The sequence below is a fragment of the Pogona vitticeps genome, chromosome 3 (genome assembly GCF_051106095.1).
Source record: "Pogona vitticeps strain Pit_001003342236 chromosome 3, PviZW2.1, whole genome shotgun sequence".
Taxonomy (NCBI): Eukaryota; Metazoa; Chordata; class Lepidosauria; order Squamata; family Agamidae; genus Pogona; species Pogona vitticeps.
In genome coordinates this window covers 170,071,283-170,085,076 of record NC_135785.1, presented here as the reverse complement: position 1 = coordinate 170,085,076, position 13,794 = coordinate 170,071,283, and the positions used below count along the sequence as shown (strand labels likewise).

At 48.9% G+C, this 13,794-nt stretch overlaps 1 long non-coding RNA gene across 1 annotated transcript; it reads right to left on the bottom strand.

Annotated features, from left to right (window-relative positions):
• Positions 1-3,719: 3,719 nt before the first annotated feature.
• LOC144588499 (uncharacterized) lies at positions 3,720-13,525 on the bottom strand. Its single transcript, XR_013544110.1, has 2 exons — positions 13,199-13,525; positions 3,720-9,754 (listed from the first exon to the last, which is right to left on the bottom strand). It is a non-coding gene; the product is annotated as an uncharacterized LOC144588499 (long non-coding RNA).
• Between the last annotated feature and the right edge of the window lie 269 nt (positions 13,526-13,794).

Genomic DNA, 13,794 nt, shown 5'->3' with positions numbered 1-13,794 from the left:
GGCTGCAGCCCGGACTCCGTGTGGGTCCCGGTCTCTGAACCGGATTCGGAGGGGAACTGCCTTGCCCTAGGAGCAGCCGGGAGATCGTTCGTCGAGGGCACCAGGAACTGAGGCCGTGAGGCGCGAAAGAGGAGGAGGAGGAGGAGGAGGAGCGGGGTTGGCGAAGGGAGGGAGCGCCAGCTTTTTCCATCTTTGCTTCCTCCGCCGCTGCTGCCGCCTGGCCGTCCAGAAGCCACTGGCAGCTGCTGTCTCTTATCTTCCACAAGTAGTTTTTCTCGTGGCGGCCGTTCAGCCAAACGCTCGATCCTTTCTCCGAGATTTAAATTTCGCGGATGAATTACCATAAACACGTTGCTTAGCAACTAAAATTGAAGCTGGGCTAAGAATATGCAAGGGGTGGGTTTGTGTGTGTGTGTGTGTGTGTGTGTGTCTGTGCGTGTCTGTGCGTGTGTGTGTGTGTGTGTGTGTGTGTGTGTGTATTCACATTAATAAAAGAGCCACTCTGACACAGCAACCTGACTTTGGATCACTGCAACTTCTGTGAAAGCCATGGGAGAACACAAGCCGGCACCACCGTTTAATTACAGATCAGAATGGCTTGAAATGGGGATGAGGGTTTTTTTTCCCCTTTCTTCTTCTTCTCCTTAATCTATCTGCTACATTGTGTCTAAGGGTGCAGGTGGGGGTTGGTGCTTAAGGCTGTAATGCTATATCCGCTTTCTCTGGGAAGAAGTTCCCCTGAACTCCTTGAGATCTACTTGTGAGCAGACATGCTTAAAGGGTTGCCGTGTAAAACTCCGGGATCATAAACTATTTGGTGGAGAGGGAATGGACTTGTGTGGTTTGGACAAGTGAGATCTTAACTTTTCTTGTTGGAAATCAAATCTTCACCATCCATTTCTTGCCCTCGTTTTCATTCCATATTCCCCTAGTATCAGACACCAGGATAAACCAGAACAATATTTAAAGGCGTAGAAGTTCCATAGAGACTGAAGGCAAAGCAAAGTATTGCACTTCTTTAGTCCACTCAGTAGATAAAAGTGTGAGATGGAAGCGCTGGATAATTCAGTGTTTTAGGTATCTGACTGCAGAGCTAGAGGTTGGGAGTTCGATTCTCCCACTGTGCCTCCGCGACAAGCGCTGGACTTGATGATCCATAGGGTCCCTTCCAGCTTTGCAGTTCTTAGATGATGGTGGTGGTGATTCAAAAACATTTTATAATTTCTTGATTTTTGGCGAGAGCCCAAGTTGTTGTTGTTATCAACCTCCCCATCACCTAGAATTCCCTTTTCCACCTATTCAGCATTTATGCCTTGGTTTTAAAAGTGTTAGATTTCCTTGTTCTACCCTTTAGATAAACAACTCAGCTTTTCTGTCAAGATGCACTCTTGCAAAGTGAAAAAAAAAATACAATCTAGAGTAATTCCTGAGTATTTCCACAGGTAATTGACCTCTATCTATTTCAGTATTATTTTATGACTTTTAATCTCATATAATGAATGGCTACTCATAGGTTTCTTAGTTAACACAGTTTAAAGGAAGCAGTAGTCCACAACTTAAACTTCCTTCTTGCTATCGATCCCATTAAATAGGAGGAACGTTGATGAATTCTAGGTAGTGTATCATAAACTCTGATATTGGAATAATACATTCCCCCCCCCCCCCGCTCCCTGTAGTAGATAAAAAGGCAAAGAATTTGCTGGAAAGAGAGGTAATTATTTTAAAGGGAAAGATCTATAGGAAATTCGGGGTTATTTTCTTAAAACAAATATCATTTTAACCCACCTTTGGAAACAATATGAGGCAAGGAAAACAGAAGAGTAATAACCAAGATTATCTGAGGTTCAACACAGAAATCCTTATCTTAAAACTCACTTGCTGGATATAGATCCTTCCTGTATCAATGAGAAAGGGTGACTGGGTGAGCAGGACCTTGCCTCCTAAGGTTTAGAAACTCAAATATTTTCATACAGATAACTGTCTTAGTCTGTTTCAGTATGTAAACAAAAAAATAAGACCAAAAAACAAACAACCCAAACTCCTGAGGCACCTTTGAAACTTACTGTAGAGTGTAAATCCTTTTCTGAGCCCAGCATTTGGACTCTGAGGGTCTGCACGAGGAAGTCAACATTTTCCAAAACTTACTAGTCAAATCTTTGCAAACCAAAGTAGAAAGTAAGGCCCATGGAATCAAAAGGTATCTTCCTCTGCCTTCAACGTGTGCAAAACTGCAAACAAATCCTCTTCATGTCCGTAGTCCTTAGCAAGAGTTATATTGGACATTTGAAAAAAAGAAGGTCAGAAGGAAGCAACGGGTTGTAAAATGGGCTGTTAAGTCCATAGAACTGGGCTACAATTATGGTCGTGGTTAGAAAGATCTATGGAGCTAAACTAGGATCAGGATGACAGCCTTGGGATGTTTTCTAAGTATATATTAAAAGCTGAAGCTCCTAAAGATGTGGTTGTTTCTCATGGGATGCAGACAGGCACAAAAAGTTACCTGCAAGTGAAAGGGCATTATTGTATATAAAGACGTCAAGATCACCAACACTGGTGCCATCTCAAAAGTCAATAGACCTGAGTGAGCGTCTCATATCTATTTTATTGATTCAGAGTGTTTCATCCATAATCCTCCCACCACCACCACTACCATCCAATAGAGAGTGCCAGCTTTGGAAATCAACTCCTTCCAATGAGGTCCTTTTCTACAGAAGAACTGGTTTCTCTGTAGCATGTTTTTATTGACCTTAGATGCACCTGCTAATCTGTAGTCCGGGGCTCTCATGACTGTCCCACCTGGGAGCTGAACATCCACCCAAAGTTCATCCACATAACTAAGTCTCTCTTTAGAATAAATGGCCGGGTGGGTGAAGGGGGCAGAGGGATTGACGATGCAGGGAGGAAAAAATGGTTGAAAGAAAGGGCCCACTAAACCCCTGAAGTGTGTTATTTTTCATAATTTATGTCAGATATGTTTATGGTTTAGATTATACAGGCCAGCTGCTTGGTTTTTTTAAAAAGAAACACTGTACAACTACCGGGGTTTTATTATTATTATTATTATTATTATTATTATTATTATTATTATTATTATTATTATTATTATTATTATTATTATTATTATTATTATTATTATTATTATTATTATTATTGGTCCTGTCTAGGGCTACCCTTTCCAAAAGAAATTGAATAGTCTTGAGCAGTGAGGTAAGCGGCGGGGGTGGGGGGACGGGACCGCAGGACTGCTATATTTACGTGCCCCAAACCGACGTTCAAACAACTTGAGGCTCTTGGGCTGGAAGCACGTTTTATGTACAGTAACCTTTTTGTTATTCGTTTTGGAAATGCTGGCTGCTACTGCTGCCAGCGGCTGCCCAGACCTCCTTCCTCCAACCCAGCAGAGAACAGTGAGTGTTTGCTCAGGAACTCCACGCTTCGTCTCGAGCTGGAAGAGAGAGGGAGGGAGACAGCGAGCCAGCCAGCGAGAGAGAAAGAGAGAGCGCTGATAGGTGAAAGAGAAAGGAGCAACTAGTAAAGTTTCAGTTGCATCAAACGAAATAATTTTCTCTGTAGGCCACGGGTGAAGAAAAGTGACGGTTAATTGACGAAAATGATAAATTACTCCCGCCCTATAAGAGATGTGGATTAGAGGCAATGTAGTGAATTTGACCCAACTCCGGGAGGCAGTGGAAGGCAGGAGGGCCTGGCGTACCCTGGTCCATGGGGTCACGAAGAGTCGGACACGACTAAACAACAACAACAACAGTGAGTGCCAGGAGTGGAGATGAGCGGAGTCAGAGTTGTGGTGAAATTCTCCTGTGCAAGCCTTTCTTGCGCACAACTGTCCTGCAACTGGGTGAATTTTGCGCACAATCCCTGGGAGATTACTCCGGCGTTGTAACCAGTCTACACCCTATCGAAGCCGCTGACAAGATTTCCGTAACGTTTTTTTAACGCGTTCGGGTTCCATACCTTGTACTGCAGTTTCAGACACAGTAGAAGTATGTGCGGCTGATTTGCGCAAGATGCTTTGCTTCCAGACTTATGTAGGATCTGGTTTATTTTATTTTATTTTATTTTTTGCGGGGAAGGGTGTCTGTTTGTTAGTTTGCCTTTAAAGTAAACTCTGCTTCGAATTCTTCCCCTCCCTTCTTTGCAGCCGGTCAGGACTTTTATAGATCGGGTAAAAGAAATGGAAATTATTTCCCCAAATGCCTGGCAAAAATCAGGAAGAACCTGTAAGGGTGAGGGTTGCAGATTTTAACATCTCTTTTCTGGGACTCTTTCAGAAAGGCAACCCAAAAACGCTGCTTTGGGTCCTCTCGGTAATGCTGCAGTCCTGATGCATGCTTATCCGAGAGTAAAACCCCACTCTGCTCAGCCAGTTCTGATGCAGAGGGGAGAGGCAGGTCTCCAGCTGTCCCACAGGTGCACATTTACTTGTAACTTTGTGTACTCACATCCATCCGCCTTCTCCACCTGACCCAAGTTCGGGTACCCAGTAAATGCAATTTTCTTAGTTTAGACTGAGATTTCTATTATTACTACTACTATTTATGTAGTTCTTACCTACAGCCGGGAGTACTAATGGGATAAGGGGCGACACGTACCCCTCTCCTCTCGCTTGCTCTCCTATACTAGCTATTATTCTTAAGTCTGCATCTACATCCATGGAGTGAAATCTTCCTTTTTGTAAAATATCTATTAAAAAGTGCGAGGTGGGCGGGTAAATAAACTATGTACAGACCGACTGGGAGAAAGCAAATAAATCACCATCCACCATTTCCCCCATGGTAGTAATCAATAAATCAGTCCTATACACACGCAATAACAGGGAGTGAATGAATCTCGTTGAATTCACTGGGACTTGCCCCTGGGCCGACAAGCACGGGATCGCAATCACCCTGCATACACGTCACCGAACACAATACAACTTGCTGCTGAGCTGAAAGAAAACAGAAAATTCAAGATCCCATGAGTGTGAAACATTTAGATGGTTTCCAGACGAACTCTGGGAAGCCAGGTTTGCGTTTTATCCCTTGAGGAGTTTTTTGTGGGGACAAATATAATGTGTGGATTCACCTCATGTGTTTTTTTCCTTCTCGGATTTTTAAATGGGAGTCGGGGGGGGCACATCTTCGGATTAATATGGGGGGGGCTTTCTGTGGGTTGTCTTTGATCTGTTTTTCAATAGTTCAGAACAACAAGGAAGAAGAAGAAAGAAGCCCAGTTCAGATAAACTTCAAAAAGTTGACTAGTAGAACCTGTGGGCCTGGGAGGGCCCGATTCGTTGAGGGAACCCAACCCCTGGAAGGGAGCACATTTAACGCTTATTTTCAATTTTTTTGTTGTTTTTTGTTTTTGCTTCTGAACTCTCGCTGGTGAGTGTATGTGGGCCGCACACCGTTTCACGAAGCTCTCTGGTTCTGATCGCGAAACGTTTCCCAGGCTGTGTGGATGAAATTGGGCTGCTGCTCGGTAAGTTTGAGACCAGGCCAGGCCAAGCTTCAGCACAATTTCTTTCCCACTCACTCCCACCCAAGTTTGCCGGCTTCCATCAGGGATAGTGCTTCCAAGCATCACAGCTCTCTTCGGATGCTAATGGCCCTCTAAGCAGAGAAGGTCGAATTCAGCCAGGTGCGTTGGGGTGAGTGGCAGAAGCAAAGGTACGTCCACACAGGAAAATTCGCCTCGCTCATCCCTTAAAGAGCGAGGCCTCACGCTTTGGCTCTAAGGATCACAGCTCCGGCCCTGAGCATCTTCCCAAAGCAGGTGGGAGGGGAAGGGCTGATGTGTAAAGGATCTGAGCTCGACGCCTCGCTACAAATCAAAATGTTAGGCACAGACCTGAGTAGCACGGCTTATATCACAGTAAACTCCACTAAACCCAACGGGACCTACTTTTGATAGACATCTGTGGATGGCATTGCAGAGTTCACGTCCAAGTAAACACAGAGCAGTTCTCAAACTAACCGGCGCTAAGTCTGTCCTGACTAATTTACGCCCCGCTTGTCTTCAAAGAGTTTGTTCCAAAGGGGACTCCATCTGGATCCAACACAGAACTGGGCGAGGGCAGCAGTCAAGTAACACAGTTCCCACGTGAAATCACCATCTTCTGCAATGGGCAACTTTTATACTTTTTTTTTGAACCCATCTTATGTAGTCTCGTTGTACAGAGCACATCACACATAGACATAGGCTTGCCGGTTTTAATCAGAGCGTGCAGGGGTGGGGGCGACTCGTTTTAGCAACAACAATTTCCAGAATCTGTCCAGCTAGCTGGCTAGGGGAATCATGGGAACTATAGTCAAAATAACAACAATAACAACGTTTGCAAGCTCAGTTTTTAGTATGGGCAAGACTAATGGGGATGTATTGCTTAGTAATCGCTCTTTCCGGATGCCTGTATTCTATAAACAGAAAACCTCACTTGGAAGGAAGGTGGTATGTCCGATTGGGCTGAACGTGTACAGGTAGCCAGTCAATGGACTTTAGCCGTCCTTTTTATGCCTTCCCCTTTCGGAGGGCACGTTATGGGGATAAAGGGTCTTCTACAGAACTGGGAAAAGCACTGTACTGTAACCAAACCAGTATTGGGGGAGGGGGAGGGCAGGACCCGTCTTCGCTTCCTGGGGAAAGCTAGGTCTCCCCTACATCAGCCGCCACCACCTTCCCCTCACTTTCCTCTTCGAGCTTTTCTCCTTGGGCCATTCCTTCCTTCGGAGAGAAGCCTCCGACGGGTCAAGCGCGGGAAGACGGGAAGCAGACGGAAGGAACGGAAAGACGGACGAAGGAAGCCCTTCAAGGCTGGGTGAGCGACTCGAGTGGAGTCCTTCCTCGCGAGTTCAAGAGAGACACCAACCACCTTCCGCAGACTTGCCCGGGTAAAAGTTCCCCTGAATGCCGCGAGGTTTCTCAGTAAACAGACCTGCAGATGTGATGATCCCTGGGCCTTCCCTTGACCTTAGCAAGCGCCCCCCCACCCCCGAGTCAATGTACCTGGACTGCGGTTTGTTTGTTTTTTCACTAGGACCTCAGCTATGTATTCAGAATAGGGACACTCCTACAGGCGCATTCTCCTGAAATTCTCTCCAAGCTAGGCTTAGGCATGGCTGGCCAACACAGAAAATCCTTCCGGGAGGACATGGCCTCTCCCTTTCTCTTTCCCTCCCCTTTCTCTCCAGATCAGTCTTCCCCCCCCCCACCCTCCCACCCCGAAGACTGGGGTAGGCACCGGAGATCTCTGCATGGAGGGTTCCCATATTTTTGTAAGAGATCCACGCAGGCCGAGATAGTCACCGAAAGCACCTCATTTTCAGGAAAAGCTGTCAGTTCAATGGATCGGCCCCACAGCTCACCCCACGATCTTCCTGAACGATCACAGAAGATCGTGTAAGAATTCTGCGGGCAAACGAGCAGCAAGGCTAATTAAATCTTGCTCCTGGGCGCTTTTTTCTTGTTGTTTTGGGTGGTTTTGTGGGCGAATATCGAGGTGGAGAAGCGTTTCTCCCGAAGTCGATCTTTCTCTTACAAGTCGTCCTCCATCTTGTTGGACTACAAGTCTCATCATCCCTAGCCAGCACGACTAGCTACTCCGCCTGACGGGAGGATTATACTGTATCGGCGTTCCAGTCCAACACGTAGGCCAGATCGTGTGGTGCAGCGGTGAGAGTGTTGGACTAGGATTCGGTAGGCCTGGGTTCAAATCCCGTTCCCCCCCCCCCCGCCTCTGCCACAGACGCTGTCCTGGCAAGGTCATACCTCAAAAACCCTATTAGGGTCGCCATAACTGGGGGACTACAGTACTGGAAGGCCGTGGAGAGTATATGGAAAGGAAGGGGAGACAACTAGCGAACTAAACTGAACCTGTTCATTCGGTGGGGTGGAAGGAGCAGATACCCAAAGAAGACAAAAAAAAAAAGGATCTTTAGAAATCACTATTCTCGAATAAAGAACAGGTAGTAGTGTAGTGTAGTGAATAGAGTGAATCCCAGTGTGGTGTAGTGGACGGAGTGACGGACTAGGACTCTGAAGAACAGGGGTTGAATGCCCATTTGGCTGTGGAAACTCACTGGGGGAGTGGAACTGGTAAATCCACTCCTTAAATACTCTCACTTACCTTGAAAGGTCCTATTAGGGTCGCTATAAGTCGGTTCCGACTTGACGGCACAGAGCACCGAGGGACCAGCGGCGCACTCCTCCGGTCACTAATCCAGCGCACACCCTTGCACTCACTAGTTGTGTGCACTGGGATCTCAGTCCTCACTCCACCAACAAGCAGAGGCCGAAACCTCACCATACGAAATCCGTTCCGGTTTTTTTCTTTTTCTTTTTCTGATGTTGACCACACTAGCTTCAGGTAGGAAAAGGTGGGAAAACGTAAATAAAGCGTGTTAAGAGATAACAAACACATGAATTGGGACTCTGGAAGTGGCTAATCTGAAGTTCTTGCCCCAAAAGATAAAGGCTGCCTCTCCTCTCCCCCCACCCCACCCCAACGTTTTCTCTGTGCAAAACCTACAAGAACTTGGCTTCTCTTAGTTCAGTCATTTAATCATCATTTCACTTCTTTTTCTAGAAAAAGGAGGCCTCCCAAAAAAGTAACCAAAATCCAGACGAGGGGAGGCAGGAAAAAAGAAATACCTTCTTTTCAGACCCTCGGAAAATTACAGGGCCACAGACCCACATTGTAAAGTGAATTTAGAAGAAGATACGTGTAGCAAATAACGGTTCAAGTCCCAAACTCTCCGCCACACCTCTGCAGAAAAGCTATTGCGTTTGGCTTTTTCGTTGTTGCTGGGTTTTGCTGGATTTTTTAAAAAACAAAAGAAACCCCAAAAAGCTTCGTCCGCCACTCCATCCGGCTCCTTTTTTTTGGTCCTCTCGGCGTGCGGTCACAGTGACCAATTGAACTCCCCTGATAATCGTGCCATCCAGCTCCATTTAAATCAACCAGAGTTTTGCCTCGGGTTTCAATAGGCGATGGATTATCTCACTATTATACCTACCAGGCCAATGGCTTAGGAGGGGTCTAAGGGAAAGGGGGCGGCCCTGGCCTCCCTTTTGTCCATTTCTTTGCCTGCAGTTTTCAAGTTTTCCGTTCTCATGGAAAGAATATGTCTCATATTCTCTCTCTGGTTTTTCCTCAATTGAACGACAATTCTAGCTTCTTGAATCTCGGAGGAAAGGTTCACTGGTCTGAATAAACCACACACGTGATTCTCCTCCTTTTTTGTGTAAACCATTTTTAAAAGTTTTTTTTTTTAAAGAATTCTTCATGATTTTGAAACAGACCACTTCTACGCCCTACTATCTTCAAATCGAAAACACGATTTCCAAGCCTTGGCCTCAGCCGAGTCCATTCTCACGTTGCAGTGCCCCGAGGTGGTCGGAGGGTGTTGCCCTGAGCTATCGAGTGCTAACTTTCAACGCCATGGGCGCTGAGCGGCGACAGAGATCCACGGAAACCAATGGCACAATTGTGCTTGATGGTAATGGGTCTCGACCGCAATGCGGGACATCAAATCCTAATACCGTTTAGAAGCGATGCAGGTTGCAATTCCAAAGATACTTACTAGAGAGTAAACCTCATTGGGCTCAACAGGATTTATTTAGAAGGAGACATAGTATAGCAGAATAAGACCTCTCTATGCACGCTTGCAAAGCAAGTAATGCTAGGACTTAATGAAACGTATGACCCCGTAGAAGTGCAAAACCAGCACGTGCAAGGATTGACACTGTCTGTCAAGAACACCTGTTGCAAAAAAAAAAGTGAGGCGATTTATTTCTTACTTTTTTCTTCTTCGATATGAACACTTGATGGGATCCTCGCCACAGCCTTCGCTCTTGCCTTCCCCTGACCACCCCGAAATATTGTGATCGTTTCTGGAGATTCCCCCCCCCTTCCCCCAAAATAAGGCCATTACACCTAGCTTGCTCCTTCCGAAGTTTCGTTGAACAGCGTCTGCTTCTGCTAATGTTCAACGTTACATTTCCCAAATAATCCTATGGGCCTAAATTTGCATGCTTGCTCTCTCTTTTCTCTGCCAAGGAGAGGCGTTTTATTTTATTTTATTTCTCTTTTTTAACGCAAGACCCTGCCTTTCTTCCTTCCTGCGTCGCTGGCTGCATAGTTTCCTGGATCAAAATAGTTTTTTACCCACGTGGAAAGGATGGCACCCTGATCTCTGGAGGGTCGGGTATGGGAAGAACGGATGAGAAATCTGATCACCGTAGAAAGGGAAGATTTCGCAGAAACATAGGCTTAATTATTTACATCTTCTTTTGAAGCCTCTCCAGAACACAGGCGGGGGAGGAGAGTTATTAGGATAAGCCACAAGGTCTAAACACCTTGAGGAAAAGGGACGGGGCGGGCGAGGGCGGAGAGATTATTTCTGGGAAGAGCCGTCCTCATACAATTTGTGCACACAATCATACCTAAATCTCTGTTCTAGGAAGGGAGGCGGGGAGGGTGACAAGCTAGCGTGCCATCTGAGCCACTTTGGAAAGAGACCGATTATTTTGGGAAGTGCCAAGGAAGATGTAAACCAGCCCAGTAATCAGAGGCGAAGTCCCGGACCTTCGAGAAGATGGGAGTTCTGCGCTCTAATCCTACTTGGAAGTCAACTCAAGCGATTTCTTTGGTGGCTGTTCGAAGTTTTCTAGAGAAGCGCAGCGCTGATCGACAGCCTGTCAGCTTCGCTGGCATCAATGGGAATCAGGTCCCAGGTTCAATAAAATCCCATTTCGGACTTCCTTTCCTTTCGCTCCTGATCGAAACGCGCGGGTTCCTCTTAAAAGTGAACAAGCAAACCAAAATAAACCCCAAAAAGGCAGAAAAAGCGCCCCTGCTCGAACCCTGTGCCCGAAGTGGCTTTATTTTAATTCGTTTCGGTCTCTCTTAGAGCGCAACCGCAGGCATCCTTCCTAACCCCCTGGTTTACGAAGCTAGTGCCATGGGTTGACGCCGGCCTTACTCTCTCTCGTCTGGTGACCTCCCGCTGGGATTGGGTGGGGGGGGAATGATGGCTGTAGAGCTCTGCCAAGGGAGGGAGAAGCTCTCGCCCGAAGCATCTTCACTCCCCATTCTGCCGCAGGAAATCCTGTGCTCCCGCCGGCGAGGAGACGGCGGCCTTCCCCCCCCCCCAACACACACACACCGGTCAAGAGGGCTGTCTGGCCAGGGCGGCTCCCGAGCAGCAAGAGGCCTTCCTCGGGCTTTGCCCACCTCACGGACCTCCTTGGCAAAGCTCGGAGAGGGAGAAGCCGCCAGATCTCAAGCCAGGCCCTGGCTCCCCGACACCGGGTTCTCTCTTCCCTCTTGGCCCCGCTGCGGCGCCCACCCTGCTTGGGCCCTTCGGCCTGCCTTCCCCGAAGGAAAGCGGGCCAACGAGGCGCGCCAGACGGCGACACCCCCCCCCCGGCGAGCGCCGCGCCAGATGGGACTCCAACCCCGACCGGATCATGGCAGCCGCTCCTGCCGACGACCTCTTTAGCCTAAACACATAACAGGTTCAGGGGCTTAGAATCGGAGTTTAACTGACACGTATCTTCTTTTACTTTGGCTCTCTCTCCCAGCCCCAATTCTCTCTCACGGGTGTGGGTGGGTGTCGCTACCCAGTAGAAGAGCCAAGATCCAAAAGAGAGGTTCCAGGCGACCGAACGGAGTTTCGAAGCTTCCCGATGGGCAAAGGCTCCCCGCCTCTTCGTTCCTCTTGCCGTTTTCCTCCCTCGCCGTTTCTTTTTCCGTATCCTTCGCCCACCCTCCCGCTTGTTCTGTCTCCCTTAGCCGAGGGCCCAGTGTGGGAGGTGCTGCTCCTAAGCGGGCGCGGTTGGCGGAGTGGTCAAAAGCGGGCCCTTCCGATGGCCGGAGGTCAGGCCTTTGGACAAGCCGAAAGCCGCCGGTCCGGCTGGGACGCGGGGGAGACGCCTTTGCCTCCCGGTCGGCCCCGGGACCCGGGATGGGAGGCCTTGGAGCCACGTTTCCGCCCCGATCCCAGCCTCAGGACCCCGCTTGAGGCCGGAAAGGCAAAGGCCCCACGGTAGTCTGGGTTGACTAGGCCTCGCTAGCAGGTTTGTGTAGCTACCCTTTCAGTCCTTTACACGTGGACATACACACACGGATCTGTTGCATCACTGAAGCCTAAAAAAAAATTGGAAGCCAGTTTAATCGACGCCCTCGCCTTCGGGATCCGGACACACAGAAAAGGAGTTTTTGAAGCCAAGGCCGCCTTGGTAACTTGCTTCCTTGCGTAGCCCCGCTATCTCTTGCCGCACTCTTAGGAAGTAAGTTCTTCTGGGATCTGGAAGGCGGGGTGGGGTGGGGTGGGGGGGAGCCGTGGGGCTTCAGGACTCGACAGGGTGGGGGACACCAAAGAGGGAGGGGGGGAGAAAAGCTGCATCGGGCTTGTTGCTGTCATGTGTTGGGAGGGCCTTCCAAGCCCTCGGCTCCCCCCTTCCTCCCTTCCTCTCACGAGATAAGAGGGGAAAAGGCCCCCAACCCGTTTGTCCCACCATCACCACCGCCCCCACCCGCTAGTTCCGAAAAGGGCCCAGAAGCCACGCGTGCTCAGCTGCAGGAGCCAAAACCAGGGAACCACTGACGAAACAAACGGGTGCAAACACAGAAGGACGATACTTTAAAGGAGCGTTGCAGGTGGGGCAACTTCTGATGTCCCTACTCTTCTGTGGATGGAGAATCTGTGGTTTACTCAGCGAGACACCCCTGTGTAAACCAGATTCCTATAGCGTCCCCTTCTTTCTCTCACCCCTTTCGAGCCAGCCTCCGCTCCCCCAAGACCAAGCACTACCCCTTCTCTAGCTATTTCTTCTCAGAAAGCACTATCCTACTCACACAGCACTATCTAGAAAGAAGGAACCACCACCTTCACCCCCAGAAAAGACCTCTAGTAGGCCCTGGTTTTCTTCTCTCTCTCTCTCTCTCTCTCTCTCTCTCTCTCTCTCTCTCTCTCACACACACACACACACACACACACACACACACACACACACACACTTACTTCCTGACAAATCTATTCCCATCCCGATGTGAGGTGGGAGGGAACCGAACTCGATCACGACCCAGAGACGAAAAGACAAAACTACGTGCTCCCGAAGGGGATTGGCATCCTTCGCCAAAAGACGTCAAATCCAGATTGCCCGGGAGGTTGCGCAAAAAGTTCCACTCATTCACACTCACTCTCTCTCCTTCTTTACCCAAGTTGCTCTGACCTCTTCGGGCTCGACTGACATCGGTTTCCAGCCGGACCAAGCGAGCGGCCGGCCTCTGCTCTCACCGAGCAGGAGCGAGTGGTGGCGGCCTTCCTAGAGGGCGGAGGAGGCCCGCAAAAATATCTCTCCCCCCCCCCGTTGCCTTTCCGAAGCGGCCACGGCCTTGGCTAAGAAACGTCCAGGCCTGCCGCCGCGTTCGACTTGACCAAATGCCTCTGAAAGAAAAGCTTAACCCAAAGCTTTCCAAGTTCACAGCCAAACGCCAGGAGCGAGGCCGGATGAGGCCAGCGAGTGTGTGTGTGTGTGTGTGTGTGTCCGTCTCCCCCCCCCCTGCACGCTTTAAGTCCTCCCCTTCTCCCCCCCCCCAAGCCGGCCTTCTCAAAATAAGGCCTGCCACACAAATACAATTAAAGGCGTCCGTCGCCCAACCCAACGCACTGAAGAGCGAGGGCTGGGTGAGGAAATCTCGCCTCCCTCCCTCCGCATAACACGGAGAACCCCGGGTATTAGCAAGCAGGCACGTGAGGACGCGGGCGGCAGGCCGGGCAGATTTAAAAGCCCAGG